The following is an 18,097-nucleotide window of genomic DNA, read 5'->3' as shown; positions in this document are numbered from 1 at the left end:
CAAAATCTTTCCAAATGATCAAAATCTTACAACATTCTAAGAGAAATCCTCATGCATGCATGCCTTCGGGTTTTTCAAACCAAAACAACACATTTTCTACATATATTCCATCTTAAAATTGACATTCAAGCCTAGCATAAGGTATACCTAGATGATCACTTAGCATGCAAGGAGTTTTATCAAATTTTCACCATAAAATTCAAGTCATTATCACATAAACATGCAAAAATTGACCAAAACAACAAGAATGATTTCAAGGACCATTCATTCGGCTCTCATATGGTCATGGCCGAATGAAATGGATGGAAATGGCCATTAAATCATCAAGAGTTTCCTTCTCAAGACTTGGCATTTATCCATTCCTTGTAGTCCTCTTAAAAACAACCTTAAATCCATAAGAATCAAGATTGTATTTTGAGTTTCACTAAAACCTTTACATGCAACCCTTAAACTTAAACTTTCTACTCAAAACTCTTTGAAATATGAATGATCATGGTATGGGAGATAACATTTACTTGTATAAAGAGTAGAAGCTTGGTTGAGAAATGAAGAAAAATGGGGAGGGGTGGTTCTCGGCCTTTGGCCGAGAGTGAGGGGGAGGGAGGGCCGAGAGGAGGGAGAAGGGGAGGGAGGAGAGAGTGAGGTGTGGGTGGAGTATGAGAATGATCATGACATTTGCTTGTTTTTATGGTATTTGATTTGACAAAATTTGAGTGGAAAGGAGAATTGACAAGTCTATGCCTCCATTTATACTTGGTGCATTTTGCATGCAAGGGTAGAGAAGGAAATTGGCTAGAGAAATAAGAGTTAGTGGGGTTGGAATTGTCCTCTTTGTCCTTGAAAAGAATGAGAGAGTGGTTTGCATGCAAGGGCTTTCTTGTAATTTTCTAAATATGACAACTAAAATTTATAATGATTTATTTTTATAAAATAAAATACAAGTTCAAAAATTATAAAATTTATACCATAAAATAACTTGGATTATTAGAGACTTTATAAATTCATTTTCAAAATTTGTGTACAAAATACCTTTTAAAAGAAAATTTTTCCAAAGCTTAGAGTATTCCTTATAAATCAAAAATAAAGAAATTAATTAACTCTTGCTTTGAAAAATCATATACTACACAAAGCAAATTTATAATGTAGAAATTTTCACTCAAACTAGCGTACAATCATTGAATATATTTTCATTTGACTTTAATATTATACCAAATCCACAAATAATATTACATAAAATGCCGGTCGTAACAGATATACCCTTGAGGATTTTTATTTCCATTAAGGAAGCTTTGAATATGATATACAAATGTCATCGTAAGACAAGTACACTACATAATATTATTAGTGCGCTTAACATGTAAGGATATGATGGTTTAGATTAAAAATTAAGAACATCGAGAATCGATGGCATGTCTATAATTAAATGGCGTAAGAGTTTAACGAGCGATGGTTCGATTTTAGAACCTTTTTAAAAGGGATAGACCAGTGAGTCCAGAGCGGAATTCTTCGGTAGATATTATGTCAGAGGCTACATATATATACTCATAGACCTCTAATATATTCGGTAACGTATGTTCAATTATACACACATGCCACTGAACTTATGGACTGCATTGAGATCCCTAAGAGATCTCTTTGATCTGTTCCCAGGGGGAACTGGCCACTTATAGTTAGTAATAGATGCGTGTAGCAGGCAACTATCGGCTTAACAGATGTTTTTGGAACATTTCTGAGTGAGGTCTTCGAGGTAAAACACCGGAATGACAGATATACGTGCGACAGTCAAGTTAGTAAGCTATTTTAAAATGATGTTGAAAGAGAAACTATTTGAAACATGGAATTACGAAGAAGAAGAGGCGGGATCATCCTCAGATGGATAATGACGAGAGTTAGGATAATCAGTGAAATATTTTGGCACCTACTCACTGTCACGTTACTCCCTCCAAATTGTTGATCATTCGTATTGCCTTGATAAGTCATATCAGGCAATCCTTTTCGTTCCCTACTTTGAACTTCTGATGTGACCATCTTGAATAGTCTTTCTCCGCATCAGGACTTGTTCAATTCTTTTAGTTAATCCATGAACTTTCATTCATAGATTATGATCTTCTTGTTCGACTCAGAGCTATTTATACTCCATTTCAATTATCCAAGAATTTTATATATATATATATATATATAAATTTTCCCTCAATTCATCGATGGATATTCATAATGAGTATCTTCAATTGATTATTCTTTCTTACTTACTCTTCTCAGTCGAGATTGTAAATATCTAACAAATTGTTAAAAACATGGATGATCTAATATCCATATATTCCTCGGGAATCTTTTTCCTCTAATCGGGATGAAATTATATATTGAACTTTGAAATCATAGTAAGGGTATCAATTTGATATTGGTATTCCGATTCAATTCTATTTAAAGATCTGATAAAGTATGTGAACTAGGACACCTATGAGTGTACCCTTTATTTGGAAAGAAATATTTGATAAGAGACTATCGATTGTTCCGATGCCAAGACCACTCGATTCAGAGTTATAATTGTCTTTCTCGGCCCAAATTTAAAAACTCTTTATTTCAAAATCATCATCCAGGTAGTCACAATTTCTTCAATGGTTACGATGTTGAGATTTTTACAAACAAACTGAAATATGCCCAGTTGCATATGTTCTCATGAATGACTAGTTAATTGTCCTAACTAGTCAAAATTTTAATTAATACGACAAAAGCCTAGATAATCATCCTAGCTAGTTGCTATGGGCCAAACCAATTGTGCTGGCCATTTTCTTAGCCGGTTGATAATATTGCTTGATATGGACTAGTTATTATTTTGCTAGTTCCACTTCCAATAAAATTTTGATTATTTCCTAGTGCATTATATATGTCAGATTTAATTGTTGATGAAATTTTCAAAGAATGATTTAATTGAGACCTAACTAGGTCGCTCACTCAAACGAGAATTCATATTCAGTTTTATGAAATATTTTGTTCATGAAATATTTTATTCTTTCATTTGTATAACGAATATCCAATTAAAATTACAAAGTGATTGAAGAACAATATACTTCCTTATTTATTAATCATTGGATAAAATTCCTTCTTTCAAAATAGCACCTCTTGGAGACCTCAATGGTTAACCTTTGGTTGAGGATGTCATTCGATATTTCTTTCATTATTCGAGAAGAAAAGTTTCTTTCAATGGGAAAATCTTACAAGTATCATTCGTATGATGTTATTATTCAGCAATCATTGCTTTCCATGCATATTCTCCATAATATCACAATATAAAATTCTAAGGACATGGAAGGATAATCCTTGTTATATTCTTCCTTCCAAGTTATAAATCTTCTGAGTGTTACGACTCTTTTATTCATAGCTCATTATTTGTTCAGATGTTAGATTTTGAAACCTTGTTAAGACTGTCTAAATTTCATCGATATCGTGAAAATCTTTTCCAAGGCTAATTGCCTTCCCAATAAAGAGAGGTATAGTTGAGAACTGATTGTTGTAATATGAGACTGAAAGCTCAGTGCTATGATGGTGTAATCGGAGCATCGTGAGGAGTAAGTTGTTTTAAAAAAGAAGAATACCATGTTTAGTTATTATCATAAGTATCTTTAATATGGTTATAGAAGAACGAAAATAGGGATACGACGTGACTAGTGAGGTACACTTATATGAAACATTATCGGGAAAGGTGCTAATGAATTCGGAAAAAACCAAGCATGTATGAATTTGAGGAATAAGATTTTCAAGAATTGATGGCAAAGTTAGTAGCAACCCCGTGCTAAAATTACTCGACGATAAAAATAGGATATTGCGTGAAGGCTAATGATATGTCTACGCAGCTTAAGGACCGTGACATAAGGCTTTCTAATAATAATCTAGAATAATTGCGATAAGGTTCGGACTGAAAGGGACAAGGAGTTTACTTATGAGAAAATTTTGGAATTTTTTTTTACTGAACACGAGATAGAGGCTATAATCAAATTGATCAAAGGCCTTGATTGAGAAATATATTATCATCAAGGAAAGGCCAATGTGTGGGCCGACACTCTAAGTAGGAAAAGATATTTTGAGGATGACAAATCTCAGAATAACTGATGAGAAGGATCGCATGAAAAGAACGCTTTATTACTTAACAAAAAGACTTAAAGATGACTAAAAACAAAAGCGGATATTAGTCGTGAAAGAATATGAAAGGGGATGTCATCGAGTAGGTAAGTAAGTATTCGACATAGTTGGAAAATGAGAACGGAAAGGCGAGGGTTAAAATTTTGGCAATTTCAACTTGTAGATGACCCAAATAGGGTTAATAATTAATTATAATAAATTTATAAGGAGAATTATCAAGAACCAAGTTAGCCGTTGTGCTAATTGAGGATTTTGAGTGATAGATTAAATAAGACCGCTTACTTTATTATGCAAATCATAGATGTCCACTCTACAAAATTTTTATGAACGTAGAAGAGATAATTGGGACAGAGAGACCCCGTGACGACTGCGCCGCACAAGGACCCAAGATTTAATTTCACAACAGGACTATTTCCCAAGATATTTTGCGAAAAAGGACGGACAGAGGAATGACTTAGAGTTCTCAAATCAACAAGTAGAATGAGAGGACTATCTTGACCATTGAAAATACAACTAGCGGCTTAACTTTTATTTGGAACGGTTTGGAGAATCGCCTATTATTAACAGATAATTCGTGTAGATGTACTTACCACGTTAGCATACGAAAAATAGTCGCTGATATCCCTCATGAAGGGCAACGTGAAAGAGTGAAGGATGTCATTGTCAGAACTGATAGAAGGAAAAGAAGATCGTACACGCCTTATAAAGGCCACTAGTAGCAGGTACCAATAAACGTGAATACGTATAAGGCGCTAGCGAGAATAACAAGTACGACCCGGAAGGGGTCATAGTACTGTAGATATTATACGGGAAATGATTAAATAAGTCCGACCAATGACAGAAGTTGAACATTGCACGATCCTAAAACGTGTCGATCAATTGCGTATGAAATGGTGCTTCCTTCAAGATGGCAACAGAACGATGACGTGCTTTACATTACTACGGGAAGAAATGTAAATCTGGAGCTAAGCGTGTAGCAGGAGACGAGCGTGTAGAAATGCAACGAGAACTTCTTACATGACTTAATCGACAGAGAGGATGCGCCAAAATGGGAAAACATTAAGGAATGAAACTCTAGCACTAGTAGGAGCGATGTAGGGGGAAACAAATAAGTTGAAGGATGATTCCAAATACTAGAAGATGCACTAATCGTCCATGTTAACAATTTTTAAGGGAAATGAAGTGGCCAGTTGACGTTAATCAAATTACCAACAATAACGAGTTACCATGCTTTCATTGGAACGGCTACAAAGCTTGTACAGAAGAAAGAATCGTTCTTTCTTAAGTTGGGAAGAAATTGGTAAGTAGAGGGTACTGAACTGTAGTTGAGTCAACATACCAAAGGAATTCCTAGAACTTATCAGAACCCGGTTAGTGGCAGCCCAGGATGAACAATAGAGATATGCGGACCAGAACTATAAAGACAGAAAGTACGAAGTAACGGACCAAGTATTGTTTAAAGTACCTCCCGAGGAGGGAGGATGAGATTCGAAAGGGAAAGGAATGTTAAACCCAAGATTTATTGGACCAGTTGAAGAATTAATGGACTAAGAAAGTTGACTTATAAATTAGCACCATCGTCGAACGGTCACCAAGTTTATAACGAGTACCACGAATCAAGGTTAGGAAATTTAACCGTCAAAACCAAATATATGATGGAAAATGAGCTAATAAACTCATAGCCAGACCTAGCGTATGTCGAGTAACAAGTAGAGGTCATAAGACTACAAGGACAAGTACCCGAAAATATATTGGATGGATGAGTGGAAATTTTATGAAAAGATCAAATACTGTAAGGTCAATGTGAGAACTCGAGGTTTTCATGCGAGAAGCATATCCCTACCTGTTTCTGAACTGATTCCGGGATGGAATCCTTTTAAGGGGGGAAGACTGTAAGAACCCAATTTTTTGACATCGGTAAAAGAACTTTATGAATAGTAATATAACAACTTGAATTTTTGAGACCTTGTAAAACGTTTAATGAATAGTAACCCTGACGGACGGGGAAAACTTTTTAGCCACACTATGTAGTGCATGAGAAAATGAGTTTCGGAGTTGATATTACGATTATACGTACCAAATGAGTGTAAGTAAACGCTATTAGTTTTCGAAGAAAATGAACTTTGAAAAACGACCGTATTTATGACTCATCGAGGGTTAAGGGAATCGCAATATAATTACGAGATTAAAACCCTACGAATTTATATTCAAGTATGATAAATCAAAATATAAGGAATAAATATGAAAGGAATTACGTCACAAACCACTTACGAGTAAGTATTATGAAAACGTGTAAGCAACCGAGCGAACGTGTAAACGATTAAATAAACGTAACGCACTAACTAAACCATGGTCAGAAAGTAACCATGGTTACTTTATCAAATAGTAAGCTAACCATAGGATGATCAAGCAAGCTATCCAAATAGTGTGCTAAGGAAGCTAACACAAGTAGTTTAGCTTGGAAACTAGGAAGCTACCTAAGATATGTTCATGGATTTGGCAATAAGGAATAAACCTAGAATGCTATACTAGGAAGATTATCAAATCAAGGAAAGATATCACACCCATTTCCAAGAAACAACCAAGAAACAACCAAGAAGCAACCAAGAGAAGCAAGCATAAATACCCCCCCTTCTTCAAGCTTCCATTCGGCCTCATCTCCAAAAAGGGAGAAATCCAAATTCAAAACTCAAAATCTAGCCATGGTAAAATAACCCCATTAATTCTCAAGCTTCCTAACAATAAAAATAAGGTAATAAAATTCTTTCATCTCTTTTTATCAAGGTTTAATGGGTGAAATAAAATCAAGAAAGTCACTAGTAAATAGTATTAATAGTAACTCCTCTTTGGTTTCTTGATTTCAATGGTGGTTTTAGGTTCCAAAAATCATACCAAGCACTTCCAAGCCTCCACCATCCTCAAGAACACATCTCAAGCTTTCAAGAAAGGTAAAAATCTTTGGCCCAACTTTATTTAAGATTCATTTTTAAGATCAATTTAGTATGTGGTAGAAAACTTAGTTTAAGAAGTGGTATTGTTGAGATCTTGAAGTTTAAGTTAAGTAGATTCAAGGTTGATTGTTTTTGCCTCAATAACATGATGTTCTTGAGAGGATTTTGTGTGTTAATGATTAAATGATGATTGTTGGTGGTTGTGTTAAGATTTAGGGTGTAAACGAAACCCTGATCGTGAACGTAACTCCATTAAAACCAACAAATCGTAACTTTAAGTTTCTGTAAAAAGTCCCAAAGTTGTAAACTGTAGTTTCTTGAAAAATAATCCTTGTTTATGATAGAAAATGTTATAAGGATCGTTTTCTTGAATCGCTTGATTCTAATTTACGGATAAAAAATTATGGCCGTTTTACTAAAAGTGATTTATGCGACAAAAACTGCTACGAATTACGAACTTTAAAAATATAAAGGATCGACTTAAGAATGTTCATGAATCATGAAATTTTTACAGAGAGTAGTATTTTGAGTTTCCTAACTTCCATAAAAACTTCAAGTGAAAACATTGATTTTTCCATTTTATAAAAAATGTCGGAGCCGAGACCGCGCGATTAGAAACCATAGAATCCATAAGCGGAGCCGACGGCGAAAATGAAGATAAACTTAAGATACTTAGAAGAATTAAGAGACCATAATGTGAATAAGAACTTGAAGGAATAATAAGGGTAGTATAAGTTGAGAGGGTGCATAATAAGTAGCGCATAAATGTGAGTCACCGTAAATTAGCACGGGACCTAACAAAATGAATTTTGTTTATGATTATAGATTTCTGAGCAGAACCTAGAGCATCCTCCACCGCGAGATACCTAGGCAAGTTTTCAAACCCTACCTTTTAAGAACTGTTGTGTTGTGAATATTTTACAAAACTGTGATATATGCATGAGATTGCTTTAAACTGTTTTACGAAGTTTGAGATGTATTAAATTACTCAATTATTGATAATTTCTAGTATATGTTCATACCGAGTTCGAAATGTTATATTTAGACCGAGAGTCGGTCGGTGTAAGCTTATAAAAACACGGAGGTATCCTGGAGGAGTTTATAATTGAGAACGTAACGCTAGCGAGGAGCGTGGCATGTATATATTTTAGACTGAGGATCGGTCAGTAAAAATTGATGAAAACCCGAAAGTATTCCGGAGGTGCTTATTTAAGAGTATTAACCCTATAGTAGAGCGTGATGTATAAGTCTTAAGACCGAGAGTCGGTATGTTTTGTTTTATAAAATATAAACCCAAAAATCATCCCGGTGATATTATAGGGCGATTATAAGTCCATAGTAGTACGTTTTAAAGGGACTCATCATCCACTTACGAAACATTAAAATACCCCGAACTTTTATTAAAACGATTTCCCAACGATCATATTACCTCAACTATATTTTATGGTTCGAATAATAAATACTATATACTTATTCCTTTATTATGGGAGTAGTATACTCCAACGAATATTTATTTCAAACCCGATTAATCATTATAGATTGTTAATTATGTAGACACAAACTAGTTGAGGAATATTATTTTAAATATTCTTTTAGAGAGTAAACTCATTCGAGGTTTAATTATTTAGCATTCTTAAAGGGTTTATTATTGATTTAAAAATCATAGACCCTGATTTAAAATATACTTCCTGATTTCATAATATCATTCGAATAATTTCAGATCGTCGGTGAATATTATCCCGACTTATTTAATATTTTGAATATAGTTTCAAGGAGAAACTTTTCCCTCTTATTTAATTATCTGTTGACAACGGTCAACTAACATCCCTAGTACTTCCTCCGAAAATCTCAGAAGTACGTATATACATATATACACTTATATCTTAGTGAGATAAGTTGTTTCTATTAACAAGAAAAATGCTTGGGCAACTTCGATGTGGTTCGAGTTCTCGAGATATGATAGAATTCTTTTAAAGGACAAGGGAAGGGTAGACTCTGGTACTATGTGTGCTAGATGGACTACCAAAAGTACCGCAGGCGAAGGTACTCAGTGTACTCAGGATCTAGTGAAGTATGTGTATACCCAAAAATGGGACACGTAGCCCGAATGTGGCAAGAGTGATAACCGGGATACGAAGGTGTCGTCCTTCTACTAGTAGAAAGGTTACTTTTATCATAGTACGACTGATCATCGTATGCGGTGGCTCCAACGAATTTCCTATTCTTCCAATTAGAATTGTGATGCAATAATGTAACCCAAGCCTAGGTGTTGGGTTTACTCTTAAGGTATTCGCAGATTAATAAAATCAACCAAAGGATTATTTTCGTAAAAGGTGTGTATCACCAAGGGAAACTATTTTCGAATAAAATGTAACTATCAAATATGATGTTGTACGTGAGTTTATCATACAATCATTTTCATACTGTACATTATTATGTTGGGCATTATAGCTCACTCTTGCTTTCTTTTAAATGACACAACACAACAGATAACCAGTATGCCGGTGTGGGACTTAGTCACTTGCAGTCATGGGGAGGATCCCTGGCAGCTTTGTCTCAGGTGTGCTAGAGTATCAGATAGATATAAGATATCAGTCGTAATTATTGTACCTTCATGTAGAGGTTATAAATAATTGTTTGAGATCCTGTAAAGTACATTTGAGTGTAATAAAAGAAGATTACATTTTATACATTATTTCTAAGGCTATAACTTGTGTGTGCGAGTATGATATTGGGGTATGTTGGATTATTAAATCAATACCAGGTTACACATGAGTGAAGGATGGCATGACTACCCAGATTCCTGACTCCGGATTTTGGGGCGTTACATAATGTGAAGTTCTGATGGAGCTTCACCCTTGCTAAGAATAGCCAAATAATTGTTGGGAACAAACTTAGCTCCATTAAAAATAATATCTTTTGGTGCCATTTTAGTGAAAAATTAAATGAGAAAAAGAGTGTTTGCAAGGTGTTTGATAAAATGCTTGTATGAAAAATAGCTTCAGAGAATATTAGTGGGTGAGAGAAAATAAGAGAGATGAGAGAATAAGAAAAGTAGCTAAAAGATTAGAAAATCTTTTAACTCCCATATTTATACAGCCCATGTGATAACAGTTATATTTGTTAAGCATGGCAGACAATTTACACCTGGAAACATGTGAACAGTTAGTAAAAAGTTAAAGCAGGAGTTAGTGGGCATGAGAACTAAGCAGTAATTAATGTGCACATGCAGATTTTCAAGGAAAACACGCTTCCGCTTCCCACTTACTCAATGATTATGACTGTTTTTATCTCACCTAATTATATTCTGATTAAATATGACCGTTCCAGTATTTACCATAAATAAGTCAAGTAAATAAATAATGCCACACAAGCATCGGAGTTTTCATCAGGATTTGATATCAGAACTTGACTTTTATCAGATTTTAACAGTCATCAGAACATGGCTTCTTTACTCAAAAAGTGAAAGTTTGTATCTGTGATTCTTCATACAAATACTGACTTGTTTTTTCAGAGTTTAATCATCAGAACTTCCATCAGAACTTGTCCTCAGAATTTATGCAAATAACACTTAACTATTTGTCAAAAACAACTTAATCACCACAATAATTTTTATTATTCATATAGAGTGAGAGTGTGTGCATTTAGCAAAATATCAGATAAAGATTAAAGTCTGATAAACTTCAGTACATCTTAGAAATAAGGCATAACTAAGAAAAGTGCTTAAAATCTGTCTCTAGTAATGAAGTGGCTTCTCAGTGTAAGTTAGTCACAACTGTTATCAGAATTTATGCAATTATTATAGTATTTCTCCAGTAATCAGAGAATGTGAAAAGTCACCAAGAAAACCTTATATGCTTTTCTAATGCATATTACTTAATACCAGCAATGCACTTGGGTCTTCCCTTTCACATATTTACTCTAGGTCTCAAAGGAGTACCTGACTTCAATTTTCTTTTCTTTTCTTTTGTTACGTGAGGCTTATCAAGTATGCGGTTCACCCATAAGATTTACTGACATCAGAATTTGACAGATAAGAAGCAAGAATCTAGTTTGTGACTTAGTAATAAGATACACAAAGTAAATTTGACTAAGCTCAAAATCAGAATTTGCTTGTGTTAAAGAATTTCCACATAAATAACTAATTCAAACATGGGATTTCAAGTATGTTAAAGACTACTAGGTCAGCATCTAACACAGTTATCCTCATTGGGTTGAATAGTCACTGAACATTCAAATCACTATCAGAGTATATAGATCCACATCAGATAATAATCAGCATTTAATATATTACAACTTAAGCATATATTATATGAAGATAAGACAATCTGTAAACACTGATCATAAAGTCTGATGCATGAGAACAAAAACTAAGCAGATTTAGTGAAAGAACCTGAAACCATTCCAAGTTCGTTTACCAGTCTTGTAAAAGTAGCTTCACATAGTGTTTTTGTGAAGATATCTGCTAGTTGTTGATCTGTTGGAATAAAATGCAATTCCAATGTACCTTCCATCACATGTTCCCTTATGAAATGGTACATAATGCTGATATGCTTTGTCATTGAGTGTTGAACTGGATTACCTGTCATAGCAATAACACTTTGATTATCACAGTGTTAGATATATTTGAGATGTCATGTCTAATATGATTTGTGTTTAGTTTTCAGAACTTAACAACATGACAAATTAGGACTTACTGGAATCAGGACTTACTGGAAGTCAGAACTTCATATCAGAACTTAAGGTCATATCAGAACTTAAGTGCGGGAGGACTTACAGTTAAGGAAGGAAGCTGATTTACAGTAGAAGATCAATACTAAAACAAAAGAAGATATGCATGGAAAGAGTTAGAAGACTGAAAGACTTGTAGAAGATATCTGATTGATATATTTTAGGAGACAAAATTATATCCCATATCAATTAGAAGTTATCTTGTAAATGTGTACTATATAAACACAGACTTCGGGTTTACACTATAAGTGTTATCATTATTGAGAAGATTATACATTGTAACCTAGCAACTCTTAGTTATATTTGTTCATCACTAAGAGAGAACAGTTTCATTGTAATAGAGTTTATTATATTGAATATATTTGTTTACTGTTACTTGTGTTCAAGATCGATTTGATTGTAATAATAATGTATTCAACCCCCTTCTACAGTGTTGCGTGACCTAACAAGTGGTATCAGAGCTTTTCTGTTAACACACATACAGTAAAGATCTAAACAATCATGTCCGAAGAAGTACAAACTCCAACCAAGCCCACCAAAACTGAAGAAACTCAAAAGACTCAAACCCACAGTCGATATGAGACTATTAGGGTTCCCATACTGAGACCTTCTGAGTATCCCATATGGAAAGTGAAGATGGCTATGTTTCTGGAAGCTACAGATCCAGAATACCTTGACAGAATTAATGAAGGACCACATAAACCTACCAAGCTCTCTGTTGTAGTTGTTGATCAACTAGCAATGACCATAGTAAGGGAGAAAGGTGAGTACACAGCTGAAGACATCTCATCTATTGCCAAGGATGCAAGGGTAAGGCATTTGTTGTATAGTGCTATTGATAATGTCATGTCAAACAGGGTAATTAATTACAAAACTGCAAAGGAGATATGGGATGCTTTGGAGACAAGATATCAAGGAACTGATGCAATCAAGAAGAACATGAGGACTATACTCACTCAAGAGTATGAGCATTTTGACTCAAAAGCTGATGAGTCTTTAACTGACTTATATGAAAGGTTTGTCAAACTCTTCAATGATCTGTCACTGGTGGACAAGGAATATGATCTTGAAGATTCAAATCTAAAATTCCTTTTAGCTCTTCCTGAAAATTGGGATTTGAAGTCAAATACCATAAGAGACAGCTATGACCTTACTGAAACTATTCTTGATGAAATTTATGGTATGCTCAAGACTTATGAACTTGAGATGGATCAAAGGAGTAAGAGGTATGGAAGAAAGTCAAAGAAAGTTGCTCTTAAGGCTGAGGAGGAATCTTCTAATATGGTTGCCTCAAAAAGGGGTAAATGAAAGGCTCTCATCATAAAGTCTGATTCAGAGTCATCATATTCTGATGTTGATGATTCAAAAACTAAAAGTTTACCTGAAATGGATGTTGATGAAGAGATGATGAAATTGTATGCTCTTATGGTGAAGGGTATCACAAAAATAGCCTACAGGAAATTCAGAATAGGCAAGAAGTTTTCCAGGAAAAGTGGAAGTTCTGATAAGAAAGGGTTCAGAAAGTATGAAGGCAAGGGAGGAAAGTCTGACAGATGAGATAACTCAAATGTCAAATGCTACAACTGTGGTGAAAGAGGCCACATATCTCCTGACTGCAAGAAAGGAAAAAGTGACAAAGTCAAGGCACTTATCACAAAGAAGAAAAGCTGGACAGACACTTCAGATTCTGAACATGAGGTGAACTATGCCCTAATGGCAAATTCTGATGGCAGTCCTGAAACTGCTGATCCTGAAACTGCTGAATTGAAGGTACCTCAAACAACTTATGCCTTTCATACTAATGATATTACTGAGTTGAGATTATATCTTAAAACCATGTTTATTATTTATAGAGATCAAACTTTAACATGTGAAAGATTAACTTCTGAAAATCTTACTTTTAAGAAAAGGAATAATTATTTAGAAAAAGAGTTAGTTATGTTCCATCAAACTCAGAAAGAAAGAAATGATGTTTTTTATGTTAGAGATGAATTTCTAAAATTGAATAAATCTCTAAAAATTGAGTTAAAAAAGGAAAGAGAGATTATCAGAACTTGGACTAACTCTGGAAGAACAACGTAGAATTTGTTAAGTACTGGAAACTGGAAAGAGGGCTTAGGTTATGGAGATGATAAAAGTGAAAAAGGAACTGAACAAATTGAGCCAATTATTGTTAAACAGACTACTAAGCCAAAGGTAAATCCTGTTAAGTTTGTAGCTAAAACTGTAAAGTCTGATTCTGAAAAGATGAAAGAGTCTGTGACAGAATTAAGGATAAGTCAACTTTAGACAAATTAAAATAAGATAAACCAGCTGAAGTCAACATAGGCTTAATGAAAAAGAAGCAACTTAAGTATAAGCTGAAAGAGATTTGGAATCTAGGAAGCTAGGACAAATAGGAATGGAAAGGAAGGTGTGAACAAAAGCAATAATTATAAGCCTGTTCCTAATGCTCCTAGAAAGAAATGTTATAACTGTGGAAACTCTAACCATCTTGCTTCTTTTTGCAGGAAAAATAAAAGTATAAACTCTTTACCTCCTAGATGAGGATTTAAGAGTCAGTCCGTTAGGTTTAAGCCACAAAATCCTTATTTTCATTGTGGTAGTTTATGGCATTCCATTTATACTTATAAGGAATATCATAGTTTGTACTATGATTATTATCAAATAAAACCTTCTTTGAAGAAAGTTACTTTAATTCCTTCTAGTGTAAAGTCTGATGCAAAGTCTGATTTAAGTTCTGATAAATAGCATGTTAGCATAAACTCTGAAATTGAATCCGCTGCAAATGCTAACAAACTTAAAAAGGCAAAAGGATCCAAGAAAGTCTAGGTCCTTAAAACTAACCATTAGTAGTCTTTGTGATTGCAGGGCAACAGGAAAAATATCCTAGTGCTGGATAGTGGATGTTCAGGACATATGACTGGAAATAAAGCCCTGCTATCAGACTTTGTGGAGAAAGTTGGCCCAGGAGTTTCTTATGGAGATGTCAATATAGGAAAAACTCTGGGATATGGCAATATCAATCTTGGAAATGTCATCATTGAAACAGTAGCTCTTGTCTCAGGACTTAAACATAATATGCTAAGTATGAGTGAAATCTGTGACAGAGGTTATCATGTGGATTTCTTTGAAGAACACTACGAAGTTGTAAGCAATTCTACAGGCAAAGTGGTTCTGAAAGGTTACAGGCATGGTAATATTTATGAAGCCAGACGTTCAACAAGTTCTGATGGTTCTGCAATCTGTCTGTTGAGTAGAGCATTAATTGAAGAAAGCTGGAATTTGCATAAAAGACTCTCTCATTTAAATTTCAACAACATAAATAAGCTTGTAAAGAAAGATCTTGTGAGGGGATTGCCAAAATCAGTATTTGCTCCTGATGGCCTTTGTGATTCATGTCAAAAGGCAAAACAAAGAAAATCTTCTTTCAAGAGCAAAACTAAATCCTCAATTCTTGAGCCTTATCACTATTGCATGTTGATCTATTTGGTCTAGTCAATGTCATTGTTAGGTCACACAACACTGTAGAAGGGGGTTGAATACGGTGTTTAATACAATCAAATCGATTTAGAACACAAGTAACAGAAAACAGATGTATTCGATATTATAAACTCTGTTATAATAGAACTGTTCTCTCTCAGTGATGAACAAATATAACGAGAGATGCTAGGTTACAATGTATGATCTTCTCGATGATCGTAACTCTTATAGAGTAAACCTATGTCTGTGTTTATATAGACACACAATTACAAGATAACTTCTAATTGATATGAAATATAATTCTGCCTCCTAAAATATATCAATCAGATATCTTATATAATTCTTCTAGTCCTCTGACTCTTTCCATGCATATCTTCTTCTTGTATTAGTCTCGATCTTCTTTCCTGTAAATCCGCTTCTTTCCTTAAATGTTAGTCCTCCAGTACTTAAGTTCTGATATCCATCTTCTGATATTATCTTATGATAATCTAAGTCATGATATCCTTAAGTCCTGACTTCCAGTATGTCCTGATTCCAGTAAGAACCGATATTTCCTGCTAATTAAGATCTGAAAACTAAACATGAAACATATTAGACATGACATCTCAAATATATCCAACAATCTTCCCCAACTTATAAATTATGCAAGAATGTACAAGTTAATAGATTTGATGATGTCAAAAACATTTAAGTTCAAATACAATAAGAGTTTAATAAGACTACTAATTACAACTTACAAAACATCCAGCTTTACCAGCATCACTGAATCAATCTGAATCCATAATGATTCTTAACAAAATCATTTATCTGATTATCTTCAGCTTTCTTCAGAACTTCAGCTAACTGTGCTTTGACCTGCATCAGTTCTTCTTCTTTACTATCACCAATTTGATAAATGGCTGTTCTGAGAGCTTGAATGGATGTTCTTTCAAGTCCATCACCAAGTCTGATAACCTTATGATGTGAAGAGTTTTCATTATAACATAAGCATCTTCCTTTCAGAATAACTTCCACCTTAGCAGAATTCTTCAGCATAGGAATTTCTCTTCCATCACCTTCAGTAATCATGGGACTGTAATAAGAAGTCTTTGTACCAGAGATTCTGAATAGATCCCTTATAGGCATCAAAATGTATTATGACCATCTTCTTGTAACATCAGATTTTACTTGCAGAAGATAATGAATATGTTGAAGTTCTCTAATAGACTTCTTTAGTACCTCAGTATCAGCTAATCTATAAGTCCTTCCATCATTGAGAAATAAGATCAATTTCTCTTTTAGATTCTCCTTATCATGAGCATCTATCACAACTTGAGCAGATAACACCTTGTCAAGGTGCCTTTGTTTGATTTATTCATATGGTTTATCTGTCAACATGAAAGGATCTCTTAGAGTAAGCTCTACTCCTGTTTGAATCTTCTCTTCATCAAAACCTAATCCAACTCTATCTCTAGTTTGCTTGGATTTCAACCCAAATATAGCAAGTTGATTAATCATATGATTGGATTTTGGTTCAACTGGAGTAGCTTTCTTTCATAACAGCTTCTTCTTATCAGCAATTGTTATTTTATCCAAATTAACTTGAGCATTGTCAGTAGTTGATGTCTTGATAGCTTGATCAGAATTTGCTGTTTCTTCTGTACCTTCCTGTCCTTTATTCTGAACAATAACTTGAGCAGTGTTAGAGGTTGTTTTAGAATCTTCATTTATCTTTCTTCTTTTCAGAATTTGAACATTTTCATCTTCAACAAGATTATCATCAGTTACTTGAACCATTTTACACACTGGTTTCATCAGATCTTGAGAAGTTTTCAAGTCCAGTGACTTGATTGGTTCATAAATTTTTCCTTTCCATTTGTCTTTGGGATCACTCTCTGTCTGTGATCTAGTCTTGAACTTTGAAGTTTCAGAATTTGACTTTTCCTTGATTACAATGCCTTTTTCCTTAGGCCTTGGAGGTTTCTTTGCATCAGAAGCTTTAGACTTAGGATTTGTCTTCTCAGCAGCAAATCTAGCTTCTTCCTCCTTGAGAGTTTCCAAATCCATTTCTGGATTGTGTTTCAGAAATAATCTTCTTGCTCTCTCCTTATCAAGTGTCTGGATTTTAGGATCTTTATAATAAACAGTAGTCTGCTTCCCCTTTAACTTCAGAGTTTCCAAAACCTCTGAGAGTCTTCAGATCCTGACTGAATAAGAATATCAGAACATGACATCAGACTTTGTTTATCACCACTTGACTTCATTATTTGAGCATTCACAGCATCAGAACTTCACTTGTTATGAATAGAAGATTTTCCTTGAACTTTTCTTTGACCTCTGCTCTTTTCAGAGTTTCCCTGGTCATCACCTTTATCATCCTTTTTCTTCAGTTCTTGAATAAGTGAGCATTTGGACTTAACTACCTTCTCCCCCTTTTTGGCATCATCAGGAAGTAAGAGAGAAAGAAGAAGTTCAATTGAAGATTGGATTTCATCCAATTGAGCTTTCTGAGAAGCTTGATTTGCCAGAACCTCAACAATTTGGGTCTGTTGCTTCTCTTGAGTTTTCTCAATGGCTGCAATTTTTTCAGAAATAGGTCTGATATACCTGTTCTTGTCACGCTTGATCTGTAGATTTAGCTTATCAGCTTGTTCCCTGAGTGTATCAACCTTTTCATGAGTAAAAGTATGTAGACCTTGAAGATGTTTATAGACAAAGATGTGATTTTGAGTTGTGTCTTGAAATCAGCATTTGTGAGCAAGTCATCAACTTTTGCAATATACTATGTCAGAACTTTAAAACATGGAATAAAATCT

Source organism: Apium graveolens, chromosome 2 (genome assembly GCF_009905375.1).
Source record: "Apium graveolens cultivar Ventura chromosome 2, ASM990537v1, whole genome shotgun sequence".
Classification (NCBI taxonomy): Eukaryota; Viridiplantae; Streptophyta; class Magnoliopsida; order Apiales; family Apiaceae; genus Apium; species Apium graveolens.
Note: the sequence above shows the minus strand (reverse complement) of the source record.